This window comes from Astatotilapia calliptera, chromosome 11 (genome assembly GCF_900246225.1).
Source record: "Astatotilapia calliptera chromosome 11, fAstCal1.2, whole genome shotgun sequence".
Taxonomy (NCBI): Eukaryota; Metazoa; Chordata; class Actinopteri; order Cichliformes; family Cichlidae; genus Astatotilapia; species Astatotilapia calliptera.
The window spans coordinates 3,824,932-3,834,102 of record NC_039312.1 but is presented as its reverse complement, the minus strand read 5'-3'; the positions used below and the strand labels follow the sequence as shown (position 1 = coordinate 3,834,102).

The window sequence follows — 9,171 nt, the reverse complement described above, 5'->3', positions numbered from 1 at the left end:
TGATCTTGTCGCCGAACATTGAATAAATCATCTGTAAACAAGAACTTGTCCGCGTGGTGGCTGACGGGAGCTACATCAGGGCTTTGGACCTGCTCCGTCAGGTCCTCCTGGATTTCCTTCACACTCCGTCCGGGCTCCTCGGCCAGAGCACACTGGCTCCAGTGATACCAGGTCTCTCCCTTGCCTTTCATCTGGACCGCATGGGAGGTCCACTCCACCACCTCGAACAGTCTGGTCCACCTTGGCTCCTTAGTGTTATTGGTAATGCATCCAACCAATTTATTTTGGTCTGTGCACAGATTTTAGCCTATTTGTTTTTCAGATTCTGGTTCATTCTCTCTTCTTTACTTTGTGATTGTGGATGGTAAACTCTCTTTCCTTTGGTGGCCCATGCCTCTGGCCACCTAGTGCATGCATCCACACACACACACCAGTACATACCTACAACCCCTTAACTGTGTTATCATATCTGTAAAGTCTACGAAAATCTCCTGTCCTGGCTATGACAGAAGTGGGAAAGCCCCCATCTCCTGTCTCACTGTTGGTTTAGGGTTATACTGGTTGCAAATTGGGCATTTTTGCATGTGTAGTTTTATCATGTCTCTCAAGAATGGGTGCCACCAATGACACAAATCCCTCTCCTTTTGGGCAGTTCCCACTTGTCCTAGTCCATGGGCCTCTTCAATGACCCCGGTTCTGATTTCTGGGGGCAACACTGGTCGACTGTCTGGTCCTCTCCACAGTCCTTCATTCTCTGTTGCCCCTCTCTGCTTCCATACTGTCTTCTCTTGAGGTCTCACCCCCTTTTGAGCCTCTATGATCACCTCTCGAGTGACTTCTGGGTGATCCTCCCACTTACGCCTCATACTTAACATCTGTTTCCCTTCCTGATTGCCAGCAACTTTATTGGCTTCCTTGGCTGCCATATCATTTCCTTCGGCCACTTGAGTATTAGCCCCCTCCCCCTTTCTTCTGAAACAAAACTCAGCTTACTACACCTTTTGTTTTAGAGACATCTAAAAAGAAGTCTCTGTTATAATCAGGCACTGCCAAGTCTTCTGCCTTCGACAGGGCTTGTTTCAGTGTGATAAAATCCTGCTCAGCCTCCACTATCCAATTAAGTTTGCCGGTGGGGTTACGCATAACTTGCTCCTTCACCAAGTCACATAAGGGTTGAGTTAAACCCATGCAGTCTGGAATGTAGTGTCTGCTATACCCTGTCAAACCCCAAAATGACAACATGTCCTTCACCCTTAATGGTTTTGTGTGATTCAGAATCCCCGACTTTTGCAAGGAAATCGGTGTATACTGCGTCAACTCAAAGTTCAAAAGTGCGCAGTCAGTTAAGCCAACATCAGTGGGACCCTGACACCAAAGAGAGTTGGGCAAAGCTGCCAATGCCCGGAGAGCTTTGGATGATCCCTTTTTTTTCTCTTCCATGAACTCTGCTGATTCAGGGTTAGGGTTAGGGTTAACCAGTAGGACCATGTCTAAAGCCTCAAGATCAGTCCAATAAGTTTTACACCTGGAACAACAGGTGACACCAAGTATTTGTGTGAATACCCAATCAATGGATTTACCAGCCATTCTTACCATGGGACCCAAATCCTTAGCTTGGTGTTCTACATGTAAACCCAGTGACACATGGGGGATGGATTCATCCTGCATCTTATACCACACCATCTGCTCTGGTGTTAGTTCAACTAACGTAGGCACCCTCCATGGGCCAACATAAATCCCCTTCGAATGAATCTCCCATGATTTCTCTCCCAAATAGTTATCAAATAGATCCTCATACCACTCTGTATATTTAGTGTCATAAAGCAGAGTGACATGGTAGGGGTCCACAAAAGGAGAGTACATGTCCAGAGCCAGAATCCAGGGTTCCCACTTCAGGTACTGTGCCGGAATGCCTGTATCAGTGGTTAGGCACCCCCAGAAGATCTCTGAGTGTGACCGGAAAACCACAGTCAACAGTAGTGCCGTCTGGCAGGGTCACCAGTGGTCTATCAGGGCCACGTAGGATCATTGCTCCCAGTTTCATTAAGAGGTCCCATCCCAGAAGATTCACCGGGACAGAGTGAGAGATATCAAAAGGATGTGTGACTGATTGTCGACCCACTTGAGTTTTCAGTGGTTCAATGGCAGAGTTTGAGGTACCCCAGAGAAACTAAATTACTTCAACAGTGTCGTCAGATAGATGTGAACATCATCTTCATGATGGAAAAAGTTGCTCTACTGTCCATTAGGAATGGCAGTTCAGTGCTTGCCACCCTTAGAGACAACATAGGGTCCGCCTTTCCCTTGTTGTCCCGGTCTCCCTGTGGGGCGTGTCATTGCTGGTTATTGTGGCTCTCCTAACCTTGGTCGTCCCCCGACATCGGGAATTGGTGACACTTCTTTTTTCCTTTCACTTACCTCTCTTGCCCGCTTTCTACATTGTTCTGCCTCCTCCCCGAGCTTCACCGCTAGGGACCCTCGGTGCTTCAGGTCCACGCTTTTCCTTTCCAGCAGCTTCCTCACATCCTCCTGAACTTTCTTCTGAGCCTTATCCGGATCCCCGGAAGTGGAGGTGGCACACACTGCCTTAACCAACAGGTCCACCTGATCTCCTTGAGATTTCCACCATTTTCCTTTTCCCCATCCAGTGTCCTGTAATTCACGAACAAATTCTCCATCCATCCTGAAATACTTTACTTCTCACCTTTAATTCGCTAATTGTATTTATTTGTTTTTAAATTACTACTATTTATGTGTTATTATTATTATTTATTTATTATTACTATTTATTTATTATTATTTCACAGGCAATCCACTTTAATCCACTCTGTCCCTTTATTTTTTTACACACTCTCCCTTCACTTCTCGTTTTATGGCCTTCCAAACACAAACTCTGACTTCCTGTTACACATACACACAGCACCGTGCTGGAATTCTCTGCTTCTCTCAGGGTGCACACTAGTCTAATAACATAAAATAAAAAAAAACCTTTTATTCAAACAACAACTTCACACAATGAACTGATAAGAGCTCTGGTTTTTAAAGAGTGTTCTAACTAATCCCAGTTTCTTCTCTGGGCCTCCAAACCCTTTACACAATTTCTGTGGGTACTTTGGAAAGGTCGCCGTTTTCCTTTCCAGGCCACCAACCCTAGTGCTTCCTTTAAATACAATTTTTCAGCGAGAGAGCAGGATTCAGGGGAGTCTTCTACTCAGCCATATATCCCCCTTCACGGCCTCACCTTTATGTGATATTTTCGGGGATCCTGAATTCCCCGGGCCTCCCAACCCAGTTTCTGGAACACCCCCGGGCCTGTACCCTCGTCAGGCGTACAGGAGGAACAACCACCTCCAAGGACAATGGGAATTTCGGGGGTCCTGAACTCCCCGGGCCTGCCAACCTAGCTCTGGAAATGCTGTCCGGGCCTATTGCCTCGTCAAACAATAAGTGGGATGCCACTCCAAGGGCAAAGACGGTGGTGCAGGGGAAATGTATAGGTTTCCCAGTCACCAACCCTCTATACAAGCACTTTGTTTTATCACAAACTTCTCTTTTTATGTTATTCTACACACGTCCCTTTTCTACTTTTACACAGCTTCTTATTATAATGTATATGAAGACAATGATACTGGAGATGTGAGCCCAATCATACTTTGGTATGCATTAAAAGCAGTTTTATGGGGAAAATTAATGGCTCTAACAGCAGCACAAAAAAGGCACGATTGGCTTTATATAAAAACTTAAATGTCTTGAGAAGGAGCACAAAAAATCTAAAAACTCACTAATTTTAGAAGAAATATCAGGTATTACAAAGTAAATTAATCAATTACTAAGAGAAGAAATAGAAAAAAAGGCAAGGTTTACACAGCAAACCTATTATGAATCAGGGCCGAAAGCAATCAAAATCCTAGCAAGAAGACTACGTAAAAAGCAGGCATCGATGACTGTTAATAAAGTTAGAAACCTGGACAGTAACAAACTACATTATATGCCCAATGAGATAGAAAATGAGTTTAAAAAATATGCGACTGTACTCATAACCGGTTGCAGCAGACCATGAAACAATCAGAAATTTCCTTGATCCACTCGACCTGCCCTCTGTAGGGGACAATCAAAACAAATTATTGATCTCACAAATTACTGATAAGGAATTAGAAGCAGCCATTGGCAAGCAGAAAACTAACAAAGCTCCAGGAAGTGGTGCCATCTAGTCTGAATTTTATAAAGTGTTTAAAGAAGAACTCTAGCCACTCCTTTAATCCTGCTTTAATTGGACTTTGAAGCAGGGAATAGCCCCACCATCATGGGGAGAAGCCATTATCACAATTTTACCAAAAGAAGGCAACAATAAAGAGTATTGCAAAAGAGTATTTGTGCTGAACAGTGGGGGGGGGGGGGGGGGGTGTCAAGATCTCTGTCTAAATAAATAAATAAATCTGGGTAACTTCCCAGATGATTAAACATGCAACTATTTTGCTGGTAATAACTGAAATGAGTAAAGAAAATCAACAGCCTATTTATGCAAGATAATTCATAATTTTATTGGGGGAGTTATATTATAATAATGGATTGCATTTATATAGCGCTTTTCTAGGCACCCAAAGCGCTTTACAATTCCACTATTCATTCACTCTCACATTCACACACTGATGCAGGCAAACCACATTTATAGCCAAAGCTGCCCTGGGGCAGACTGACAGATGTGAGGCTGCCATATCGCGCCATCAGCCCAACATCAGTAGGTGGTAGGGTGAAGTGTCTTGCCCAAGGACACAACAACCAGGACAGATAGAGCTGGGGATCGAACTGGCAACCTTCCGGTTACAGATGAGCTTCCCAACCCCCTGAACCACAGTCAGTTGGTTGGATCTGATTATTGGGGGGGTCATAACCCCTCTAACCCCCCCCCCCCCCGGAATTTATGTCTCTGGCCTGACGGACAGAATTCAGCTTCATAGAGGTATAAAACAGGGCTGTGTCTTGTCACCAATTCTTTTTGCATTATATGCCAAGCCACTAGCGCAAGCAGTGTAGCAACACCCAAATGTAGTGGGAGTTACTCTAGTCAGACATCAGATTATTTACTGATGATATCGTTTATTTTCTTACGAGATCCTGAGAAATGTTTTCCAATTCTGATGCAATTATTCCATACTTACGAACACCTATCGGGCTACAAAATTAATGTATCCAAAACACAAATTCTATCATTTAACTATACACTGTCTCAAAAGATTAGAGACGAATATAAACTAAAGTGGCACTTGAACACCATGAAATATTTGTGCATAACATTGACAAAATCATTATCCGCTATGTTTGAGACAAACTACAACCAGGTGGAAGGTAACATAAAAAAGAACGGTGGTCAACAATACCTACAAATTTCTACTCTAGAATCAAGATAATAAAGATGAACGTTCTCCCAAGATTGCTATACTTGTACCAGTCACTCTCACCTCCTATACCTCAAAGTAAATTTAAAATATGGGACAAAATAATCTCAAGGTTTTTAATAAGATGGGAAAAAGCCAAGAACAAGGTTAACAACACTGCAACTCCTGAAGTGTAAGGTAGGGATGGCTTTGCCCAATCTAAGGGAATACTTTTACACAGCTCAATTTAGACCCCTTGTTTGTTGGTGTAGAACAGACTATGAGGCATGGTGGAAAGAAATTGAGAGAGAAATTGAGGGAAACAAAATACAAATTTTTATTTCCGACAAACAACTAATAACCTCTTATAAAAGTAGAATGAACCAATTCGTGAAATTTACATTAGACATATGGCACACAGTAATAGATAAATGCCAGTTAAAGGAAAATTTTTTTTTACTGAGATGGTTCAGACACGATAAAAATTTGATCAGACGTTTAAGCAATGGGAGTTAAAAGGGATTACAGCCGTTTGTACACTAATGAAAAATGGAACACTAATGAGTTTCCAACAACTAAAAAATAAATACAAATTGGAAAATAGAGACTTTTTTAGATACTTACAAGTAAGGGACTAGTGTGCAAAACAAATAAAGACCGACTGGTTTGAAAAACCATTGGGTATAATCGGACTACTGACCACTTGCTATGAACAAAAACTGTTCAAAGCAATATCCACGTTCTACAGATTATTAGAAGAAGGTAGACAGGATACAACCTTTTACCTTAAAAAGAAATGGGAAACTGAACTGACAACAAATATAACAGAGAAGGAATGGTTCATTATATGTGAGATACAACACAGTTCAACGAATTTGCCGTTGTGGAGGGAATTTTGCTAGAAAAATTTGACCCGTTTTTTCTTTACACCCAAAATTAAAAGCAAACAGGTCTTAACTCCACAGAAATGATGGAGATTGTGTGGAGAAATGGAAGCTGATCATTCACAGGTATTTTGGAAGTGCATAAAAATAAAAAAGTATCGGGAAGATCTTAAAATGAACATAAATAATATTCCAGGTTATGCACTCCCAAACACCTGTCAAGTAATGTACCCTGGAAACATAAAGGGACTGGTAAATAAGGAGGACATCTATCTAGTAGAAATAATTCTAGCCACAACAAAGAAAGCAATCACAAAGAACTGGTTACAACCAGACCCTCACACTCAACAAGATTGGATTAGGATTTTGGAAGGAATCTCAGAGATGGAAAGAATTACATACAATATTAGACTGATTGGGTGTAAATAAGATAGACAATGGGGGAAGTGGAAAGCATTTTGAAGTGGTACTAAAAACAAGACATAATAAGAGATTTGCATGCAATGGAAGGTGAAAAAAAGAAATGTTGATCATGTCTGTGCTATTTAGAGCTCAGAGAAGCAGACACAATTTGTGAAGTCAAAATGTGTCTGCTTCCTGAACCTGTTGGTTAATGAGACGTCGAATGGCCGATTTAATGAATTCAAAGTAAAACTACTCTGTGTCCACCGGAATTCAGACTAAATGGAAATAAGGTAAGAAATGGCCAAAGGATATAAGCAGGAAGCTTCACTTTTCACATTATGTGAACTTTACTCTGACTTTGACTCAGTCTGAGCAGTTGGACGTCATATTTCTGGAGTGAACACATGAAGGTGTGGCCCTCTTACACGCTTCAAGTGTAGTCCCGCCTCCTTACAGGAAGCAGCTCACCTGTGTGTCCGTGTTTAGTGTCCAGGTGTGGAGTGGAACTTGTTGTTGGTGTGTGTGTTTGAAGAAACTGTAAGTTTGCTTTGTTTCCTCCTTTAAAAGTTTGTCTTTAAAATCTGTTGTGCTCTGAAGCAAATATCTACTCTGAGGGTTTGATGGATTTGTTTTTTGTTCATGACACTAAATTGAATAGTTTCAGACTGATTACGCTGCAGTTAAATCCCTAACTGATATTTTATTGAAAAGCAATCGGTCTAGAAGATAACTTTGAGTCTAAAAATGAATGAAATGTTTAACTCTGATTGGCTGGCCACATTAATCCTGAACTCACAGACACAGAGCGTTAGAGGATGGAGGAGGGTTCTTATTATTATTTGGGGCGACCATGGGTTGGGACGTTCATCTTGTAACCGGAAGGTTGCTGGTTTGATCTCCAGCTTTGTCTGTCTTGGTCATTGTGTCCTTGGGCAAGACACTTCACCTACCGCCTACTGGTGATGGCCAGAGGGGCCGATGGCGCGATATGGCAGCCTCGCTTCTGTCAGTCTGCCCCAGGGCAGCTGTGGCTACAACTGTAGCTGCTCTACCAGTGTGTGAATGTGAGAGTGAATGAATAGTGGAATTGTAAAGCGCTTTGAGGGTCTCGAAAAGCGCTATACAAATGCAATCCATTATTATTATTATTATTATTATTATTATTAACAGTGAGTCAGTGTGTGTCAGTGAATGCATTGTTTGTGCTTCCCAGCTCCATCTAGTAGACTGATAGTAGAAGTAGAGCAGCTGATGGCAGCTTCCTCTGCCTCACACTGCTGTCTGACTGCATTCAGCTGACGCTAAGATGAAGCAGGAAAGAAGCAGCTTGGGGACATTTGGACAGCACACATGATGGAAAGGAGGATTTCAGTTGATGTGCACATGAATGATTTGTGGTTCCTCTGCAGGTGAAGGTAGAAAGTGTGTGTGAGCTGATGTGAATGTAAATTCAGCAGCATGGATCAGTGTGAGGACAGAGAGGAGGGAGTCCCTCCCTCTAAAACCACTCTAAGTGGGGAACATGAGAACCAGACCAAAGCTCAGAGGTGAGATGAACCCAGCTGTGTGTCCTTACTTTCCTGAAAATTGTTGCGTTGATTTTATAGCCAGAAACCCCCTCCACAAAAAACAAAAAACCCCAGAGTCAACATATTTCAAATAGTACAGAGCCCCGCAAGGGACATGGGAAAAAAAAAAAAGAAGATGAAGTTTTATGAGATCTCGCAAAACTTTTGCTATATTTGAAGTTTACACAGCTACATTCTCGCCTGAAAATATTGTAAACATTTATTTTGTGACCCAGAAAGAGTATTAAAACTAAGTAGCCGCCGCCATTGTTGGAAACTGGAATTTGCTGGGCCGCGCTTTGAATTCTGGGAGAGGTGACGAGCCAGACTGTTGGAATAGAGACAACCAATGGCACACAAAACAAGACGAGACAGCACTCTTTCACTTGCAAGGGAAGCTGGCAAAGGCCAAGAGCTGTTCACCCTTCACTTGAACTTAGCCAACCTTGAACCTGGCTTCCTTTGCAGCCCTTTTATTGAGTGAAAGCAGTTACATTGGAGACAAGCGTATGGGAGCAACGTCAGCGTCTGTGTGTGTGTGTGTGTGTGTGTGTGTGTGTGTGTGTGTGTGTGTGTGTGTGTGAATGTGTGGGTGTTATCCCCGCCATACCATACAAAGCATGACTTCTTATCAACGTTTCCAGTCGCCCCCACACAGGATTCAACATTTCAATGAACTTAACACACACGAGACATATATATAAGTCAGAGTCTCGCTGAACTATAAAAACCGGAAATTGCAAAAATTCATGCTTGCAATGGAAATGTTCTGAAGCTGAAAACAAGTCTTCTTATCATCTAGCTCTTTCTGCACAATGACAACCATATTAGGACACATAAAAGCAATGGTTATGTCTCTTTGCACAAATGACAATCTTAAAATAATCAACTCTAACAAAGGCGGCGAAGGCTATCCCAATTCAAAGGCTGTTACAAATG

The 9,171-nt window shown here is 42.2% G+C and overlaps 1 protein-coding gene across 1 annotated transcript in view; it reads left to right on the top strand.

The window, feature by feature from the left end:
* Window positions 1-8,128: 8,128 nt before the first annotated feature.
* LOC113032636 (NACHT, LRR and PYD domains-containing protein 12-like) overlaps window positions 8,129-9,171 on the top strand; it is a 55,778-nt gene continuing 54,735 nt past the window's right edge. The window contains exon 1 of the mRNA XM_026185648.1: window positions 8,129-8,211. The gene's annotated coding sequence lies outside the window, so the exon portion shown is untranslated. The remainder of the gene's footprint in view (window positions 8,212-9,171) is intronic.